The sequence below is a fragment of the Choristoneura fumiferana genome, chromosome 8, assembly GCF_025370935.1.
Source record: "Choristoneura fumiferana chromosome 8, NRCan_CFum_1, whole genome shotgun sequence".
NCBI lineage: Eukaryota > Metazoa > Arthropoda > Insecta > Lepidoptera > Tortricidae > Choristoneura > Choristoneura fumiferana.
In genome coordinates, this window is record NC_133479.1 from 16,572,824 (window position 1) to 16,581,690 (window position 8,867).

An 8,867-nucleotide genomic window follows, 5' to 3' on the forward strand; every position below is an offset into this window, starting at 1 on the left:
TTATCTATCGCTTCGGTAGTGCTCGCCCCCACCACAGGTAATGGAGGGCTCCAATACCTACTCTGCTGCCTCCGGGTGCGTAAAGGGTTTCGCGGAATTATTTTAATTAAGCTAATAGGAACAGGGTAGCCCTAGAGCTTCATGTATTTTTCCAGAATAGAGCTGAAAGATTTTAATCAAGATAATTTCTCTGGGGATTTTCTTACATCAACTATTAGGTCTGCTAGTTGAATTGAAATCCCGAGATTTAATTAAATTCCCATGACAAAAAGCAAGTAACTTAGATAGTTAAACCTCTTCCTAAAGATTACATGAGGTTAAAATAGCATAATATGTTATGTATAAGTTTATTAATATAATTAATTTTAAAATTGCCACGCCCCAACAGGGCATCACTTTTTATATTTTTTTGTAAAAGTTGTTGCAATAAATAAATACTGAATACTGAATTGTCAGGAAAAATATTGTACACGAGTTTTTCTTTTGACAATTAAACAAAAAAATGCGACTCTTTTTGGCTCGGCGTGACGTCACGGACCCCACTCCAGCAGGGCTACTACGAAACTCGAAACTCGAAGTTCGTATCGTACCGTCCCTCTCGCTCTCGTATTAAATAGTATAAGTGTAAGAGGGACCGCACGGCACGAACTTCGAGTTTCGTAGTAGCCCGTCTGGACTTAGACGCACTTCATCTATGTCATATTTTGTTTGATTGCCAAAAGAAAAAATACGTGTCCAATTTACTGATCATCTAATCGCCGAACGTTATAATAACATTTATTGCTGCAAAAATTTATTTCCAGAACAATACAGGTCCAACTAAAAAAAAAGGCATATTAGGTACAATAAAATTAAATAAGCTAAAACTATAATAAATCTAAAAATGGACCCTGCGGCATGGTACCAAAGATGCTGGCAGCGTTTCCCCGTTGGATCGCAAGACTGATGCGTTGAACTAAATAGAATATTTTTTTACATAGGAAACAACCCAATTCAAAACATTTAATCAGTGCTCTTCATTCTAAGTCAAGTTATCCAATTTAGGCTATACAAGCTTCTCATCTGCCCTCTGCTCTCATAAGCACTCTGCTCTGCTGTCATAAGCCCTCTTATTCTCTTATTCTGTGCCCAGCAGTGGGACGTTTACCACTGGTAAAATAGTTGTAAGTATTGTGAAGAAATCATCTCGAATTCCAATGAGGTAATTTTTTAATAAAAAACAAATCAACGTTTGCGTTGTATAAAGAACACCCGTGTAAAATTGAATACCTTCTAGACTTAAGAGTTGAGATTTCGGCATTTTACTTGCGTGGGGATATTGGAGTAAAAAGTAGCTTATGTGTCAATCTCAAAACTCAGTCCACGTACTAAATTTTAACCGAAGCCCGTCCATTCTATTTAAAGTGTAAAAAGGTAACATACAGACAAACTCGCACTCTTTCGCGTTTATGTTAAAGTAGATGGTGAGGTAAAATTCTGTAACATGTACCTAGCTAATGATCATATCAAGCCGTCAGACTTGTGATTTATATCCCGGCACTCAGGGAAAAGCTAAGTTTTAACGGAGAAAAATGATGTAGAACTCACGGGGAAATTTTTAGAAGATAATCCAAGTTTGAATCGAAATCTACGGGTTGTGCGAAGATTGACGATTTTTTGGTTCCATACTGTAAAGCAAAAATTACCCTATGTTATGTTCTTTATACTTTTTGTTCACTGTACTTGTGTTGTCGTCCACCCTAGTACCCTTACCCTGGTAAAATTAATTTGCAAGATATGAAAGAAACAAATGAATAACGAGGTTAAGTTAATAAAAAGCTAGCAAAAAAAGCAAAGGAAGACCATCACCTAGCAATACGGTAGGCAACCATGCGCAGGATAGTTATTAGAGTACAGCAAGCAAAACAGCAGCAAGAACCGTTTAAACGTTTACCCTTTGCCAAATATCCCGCTGCGTAGAGAATACAATCTCGTTATACAGTTTAGGCACTTGCCCTACCGCCGTTGAAGAAGCGATCAGCTATTGATTATTTTCTCGCTCAAGAAACGAACGATAGATACATCTAGTATTTCGGCCCTGTTTACATTAATCTAGTAAAACTTAGGCCGCGATGGTAACGAGTTGCAAGACATCGATCGAGTATCGCATTGTCTGTCATGGTACTAGAACCATTTTACTGGAATAATGTAAACAAGGCCTTGATAGTTGATTAAGTAACAGATACCAATAAATTACTTAATAGTTGATCGTTGGCTGTTGTCGAGAATTCTCTTTCCACTAGTTTTATTTATTGCAGTGACATAAGAGCTATCAAAGATCAAACTCGCTCAGTGATGCTCGCTTGAAAGTCAGAATTTACGCAACCGAGAAAAAGCAGCAGTCATTTTACTGTACCTACAGCAGGGTTTCTTAAACTTTTTCTAGTTACGGACCACTTTCACAATTTAAACAATTCCACGGACCCCTGTCAAAAATATTGTTGGAAATTTCCTAATAAATATGTTTAAAGACTGACCTACTGCGGACCCCTGATACATACATGCTACAGACCCCTAAGAAACCCTGCTGTACAGTGTGAGAAATCTCCATTTGCACTCCTATACTCGCCTATAGCCCAGCACTGCTGCTTCACGGCAGGATTAGCGAGCAAGATGGTGGTAGCAATCCCGGCGACCTTGCACAAGGTCCTACCACCTGCGAAATGTTATAAAGATTAAATTAATTAACATTTTTGTTTTACCAATGAAAATCACGTGGCCCCTTCAACTCGAGTAGCATAGTTAGTAGCTCTATCGCTTCTCGTTTGTAGTCGGTAGTGGGACAAATGCTTTAAGCTCCAAAGAAGATTGTACCTGGTTTTCTTGAATCGACTTATAGCTACTTTCCCTTCAGCAACACGATTGTGGATTCCGTCCCAAATTAATTCGAGAATTTAAATGGCTTAATGTTCTAAGTAGATTTAAGTGTCATCATTACCAACCGCAAGGCTGTTTGGCTGAAATTTGGTTTAGCTATGCAATTAGGATCCTAATAATGTAAAGTCAAGTGGAAAAATAAGTATCTATTCGAACCACTCAAAAATATGTTACTACTACGGCCTTGTTGCGTCGGAATAAGAGTCTGTGCTACTTATTTTTGAAACTTTGAATAAGTTCATATTTTTACACTTGACTGTACCCTTACTTACTAATATTATAAATATGCCCGTGCCGTGCCCGGTTTCAGAATAGGACGGACCCACCTCTTCCCGTGGGTGTCGCTTACTATTGCCAACTGCGAACTCGGTGCCGCCGTTCTCAAGCAGAGGGTCGTGGTTTCAAATTCGGGCTCGCACTTTAAAAAAAATCGAATTTCATGCGCGAAATTAAATTAGAAATTCACCACGAGCTTTACGGTGACGGAAGACGTTGTGAGGAAACCTGCACAAACCTGCAAAGCAATTTAATGGTGTGCGTGAACTTCTTAATCCGCACTATGCCCGCGTGGGAACTACGCGACTAAAGCTCTTTCATTCTAAGAGGAGGCCTGTGCTCAATAGTGGGTCGTATGTAGGCTGCATGAGATGATACTACTTTTGCGTTCAAGCGTGAAAATTGGGCTCCCTACTAAGAAAAATATTAGGTACTTATGTATGAATAGTATCATTTTTTCGTAACTGCTACGGAACCCTATCCTAAGCGTGTCCGACTCGCACTTAACTGATATTTTCAAATCGATGGCAGCAAAGTAAAAGAAGACATCTACAAAATAGCTACTTTACAGGAGAGCGTATTTAGTAAAAAATAATGACTACTTTGAGATTAATGGACTGATTACCATGAAATTTTCTATGATGCATTAAAATAATGTTCTTTGGGGATTGTTCAACAGATTTTATTTCTGTAACATTATTTTAATGAAAAATTGTAGATGTCTTTTTTTACTTTGAAAGAGCTTAAACGTAGAGGAAGACATCTGCCTGATATCCGTTTATGCGTTGTAATGAAACAAACGCCTATTCCGTTATAAAAAATCGAATAAGCTAAGGTAAGAATATCCAGTAAAACTTAGAGGAGTGTTTAGAGATAATCTAAACAACATGCAACGAGTATTCACCCTTTTTTTGATAAAATTTTGTAGATGTCTTTATTTACTTTGCATTAATTATTTTATTCATATTATTAAATGAGTTATCTACCACTCAACCTCATCGCTGTCTATCATATAAATTCATTTATTTCGTTAAAAACCCCAAAATATGTGTAAAATTAAAAAATATTTTTTTGTTTTATGTTTGTTTACTCATAATTGTTTTTACGTACTCAAAACTAAGTTATTTTTTATAGTTTTACACTAATAAATTAAATAAATCAACAGTGGGTACAAGTAATAAAATTACGTACAAAATATATCCCAAAACAAAACAATATAAACTGTAAAAATAAAACAGTATGTACTATAATAGTATAAATAATATAATGCTATAATTAATGTGGATAATACCTAAATTGACATCAATGGCCACATGGATCAGAGGCCCGTCATCGTTAGTGGAAATCTTCTTGATGTTGTTTCGGAGTACACATACCTCGGCCTGATTTTGCAGTTAAGGTACCAACAGATGCTAGTTACTAGCACGAAAGCATGCTACTATTCAGCAAATGCTACTTACTAGCATGTGTGCATGGGGATGTGCTACTATTATAATAATAATAATCCCAGCCTATATACGTCCACTGCTGCGCACAGGCCTACTCTCAGAATGAGAGGGCTTGGGCTGTAGTTCCCACGCGGGCCCAGTGCGGATTGGGAACTTCACACACACCATTGAATCGCTTCGCAGGTTTGTACAGGTTTCCTCACGATGTTTTCCTTCACCGTAAAGCTCGTGGTAAATTTCATATGTAATTTCGCACATGAATTCCGAAAAACTCAGAGGTGCGAGCCGGGGTTTGAACCCACGATCCTCTGCTTGAGAGGCCATAGGTCAAACCACTCGGCCATCACGGCTTGCTACTATTAAGCATGCTTTTTCTGTGTCATACAGGTACAGCAGGTACTAGCATGCTAATAACGAGCATAATGAAACAGTAGCCTTAGGTAGAACACAACTTTGAGAAGGAGGCCAAGAGAAGGATTCAGCTGGGCTGGGCAGCATTCGGAAAATTATGTCGAGTTTTTTCGTCAATTATACCGTAATGTCTGAAAACGAAAGTTTTTAACCAGTGCGTCCTACCCGTCATGACATACGGAGCTGAAACGCGGCTCTGCCAGCTATGGAACGAGCTATGCTCGGAGTTTTTCTGAAGAATAAAATCCGCAACGAGACTATCCGACACAGAACTAAGGTCATCGACATAGTTCATAGAATTAACAACTTGAAGTGGCAGTGGGCTGGGTCATATCTGGTGAAGCACCGACAACCGCTGAAGGTATTGAGTGGAGACCGCGTCTCGGCAAACGTAGTCCAAGACGCCCTCCGTTCAGGTAGAGGGACAATCTGCGAAAGGCTGGTGGTAAAAGCTGGATGTGTCTAGCCGAAGACAGGGCGCAATGACGGTCTATGGGGTAGGCCTATGTCCGGACTGCTATTGCCTGATGATGAATAGTATAATCGATATTCTACCTACTACTTATATACCTATTAGGAAAAAAACAGATTGCTCGTCATCATCAGTCAAAATCTGTTCAGGCGTGTCGTTTCCAAAAAGCGGTAAGCTGCAAGCAATAGAAACTTAAGTACTTACTTAGGTTAGGAATTTTAATTCATTTGCTGTCTAAATAAAAAAAACAAACAAGTGTATGAAACCAATGTTAAGTAATATATCTATTTGTTTAAATATTTAAGAAAAAACAAATAATTTCCTCATAGAAATTAGAAATAATAAATTTGTAGATTGAGACATATGCAAAAAGTATGACGTATAAACGGACAAGTGGCATGTGACTTTATTGACGTCACAAGCATCCTGTCAAAGCTCCGAAGTAAAAGCGGATAAATTCAAATGTCCGTTTCTACTGCGACGTTTTTTCAAAAGCTAGTGTAGATGTTTTCTTTTACGTGCCAAATTTTCTTCATTATTTTGAAATTTGAAATATTTTTTTAACAGACTTATAGATATGGTTGAAATAAGTTATTTTTTGTAAAAAAAGCATTTTTGAAAAAATGTAGATGTCCGTATCTACTATGCTGCCATCGAAATGATACCTGCATTTTGCGACATCGCTGCATTGCGGCCTGGATATTTTATGCAAAGGCGTTCCTAACCAAAGTGAGGGTACGCCGTGATTATTTCTAGAACCAGTTGTAATTAAGGTGCATCAGGCTGCCCCTGGGGGGGGGGAGAGGTTTGAGACTGCGGACCGAGCTGCTGAAATAACATGGGGGGCGACACTGCGGCTGGTTCAAGTGTTGAGCGGTAAGAGAATAACTTAGTTACCTTTTTTACAAGCTTTTGTTATTCAACTTGCAACGTTCGTATTTAAAAATGCTTGTCGCTCTGGACTCGTCGTTTTTCGTTTTCCTGAAGATTCACAAGAGAAAAAAAAAACAATCTTCTGTTTCGAGTTTCAAACTAGTCGTAAATATGCGTAAAAATCGAAAAAATCGTATATATGCGTAAAATCTATTAAACATTCCGCGATCACATTTGCAATATAGCTACGTTAGTACCTACCTATGCTATATTGCTTGTTCTACGTTAAATCACAAATAAAGAAGTAATAGTAAATCAACATGGCTGCGAAAATCGTAGGCTCCAGTCGTGTTTAAAAATGTTTGCCCGAAAAATCGCGGGAACTAAGCAGATTTCCGGGATAAAAACTATACCGTATCTTTACCAAGATGCTAGTGGCGAGTTGTCGTATATTGTAACGTTCTAAGGGGGAGGCCTTCGTTCAGCAGTGGTCGTTTTCCGGCTGATCATGGTCTTTCCGGGGTCTGGTACTCTCCATGCCAAAGGCCATAGTCGAGTTTCCATATTAAGTCGGCTCTTAAATCAAATGGGCTTGGATTTTTTTTCGTGAGTACCTCTTACAGTGGAGAATATTTATGCTGCGTATGAACATACTACTTGTGACAGTTTTTGACTTATGATTTTTTTAAAGAGTTCTGTTAATGTATTTTCATTCGGAATGTATTCAAGCGATTTACTTCAAATTTGAAATGATGTTTTTATATAGATTTGTATCGCCACCCAAAAAACGAACACTAGTTATCATACAAAAAAAGAAAAAAAGGCCAAATAAAACAGACACATTTTTTATGTGGTTGTGAAGTGACACCTCTAGATTTTTTCTCAGAATAGACCATTATTTATTGGCCTACTACCTGCCTAAATATCAAAATTTTCCAGGCACTTCTTATCAAATAGCAGCAATAATGTGTATTCAAACGGTATTTTTTTGACTATGGCCTTTCGTCTATATCTGGTGGTGCAGTTTAGTTTGAACCGTAACAAACACGTAAATAAATTCACATTCGCACTTATAACATTAGTTTGGATTCCTTTTTGCAATGTTTCTTATACCTTGTACCTTACTACTTTACCCGTGGGAAAACGCCAGCGCAGTTTCATTCATCTAACTGAAAATCTAGCGTTATCATTGTTACACCTTCATTAAGGTGAGCTTTATTAATTACTACTGAGTAAGTAGTTGGTAGCCCGGTGGTTTGACCTGTGGCCTCTCATGCAGATGGTCGTGAGTTCGAGCCGGGCTCGCACCTTTGAGATTTTCGGATTTTTTAACATTTGAAATTTATATCAGATTTCGGTGGAGTTTAGTATGTCGATAGGTAGACTTCTGAATTAACATATTATAGGCCGTTTATCCCGAAATTCACACGGGACCAGGATAAAGTCTTAAAGTTAAACCACGTGGTTTACAGATATGAAATTTAGCGCCTTTTTTATGCAACACGTATTTTTAATTTTTGGCTAAACTTGACCACTGATAAAATAATAAATAAAGAGGGTGCCACATGACGAAGTCATGAACCAATCAATCAATCAGCATCAACCAAAATAGTTTCAATAAATAATTTTGAAAAAAGTAGTGAACTAAATGAAAAAATATTGAAATTTGTTTCTTATAATTGACTATTCCATACAAAAAAAATATATAACCATGGGTAATTTTTTTAGACATCCCCAATTCCCACGGGAATTTTTGAGAAAATTACTGATAGTATGTTTAGCGGTAATATTATCCCTTTAGGGATAAGTCCGTCTTTGTACAAGTATCTCAAAGTTTGTCAATTCTGTTTTGTTTCTTTTTTTGTAAAATAAAGAGTTTATACATATGTATATTAGCCATTGTTACTAGTTATATTTACAAGGCAAGTCTTTGAAGCACTTGAAACAACTAAGAACCAAGAGTATTTAATTTGACATTAGATGCAGGAGGTTTGTCTAACTATTTGAGAACAGGATGTCTGAGGATGTCTCGAACTAAGGGTAACCATGTTAGGGTAACATAAATGTCAGGACATAACCGTAATTGAACTAATTCCTCCATCTCCATTTTACCAACGGACTTCCAGGAGGGGGGAGCGTCTTCACCCTTATGTAGTTAGTGTTCCATTGGTCCACACAAAACTGTTTGCTTCATCTTTCATAATGCGAACTGTTAAGGAATGGAATTCGCTCCCGTCGTCTGTATTTCCGGATAAATACTCGTAGAATCTGGGGCTCTACAAGGCTAGAGTGAATAGGCTGTTACCGAACCAGTCAGGTACATCTTTGGCCCCATCTGCACTTTACATTAGGAGAGATAGGGGTCAATCATGGATGTAAACAAACAATTATAATAATTTACATAATAACAACGTGAAAGTGACGCCATCTTTACTAGACTTCAATTTAGCATAGATTGTAATGTAACTTTC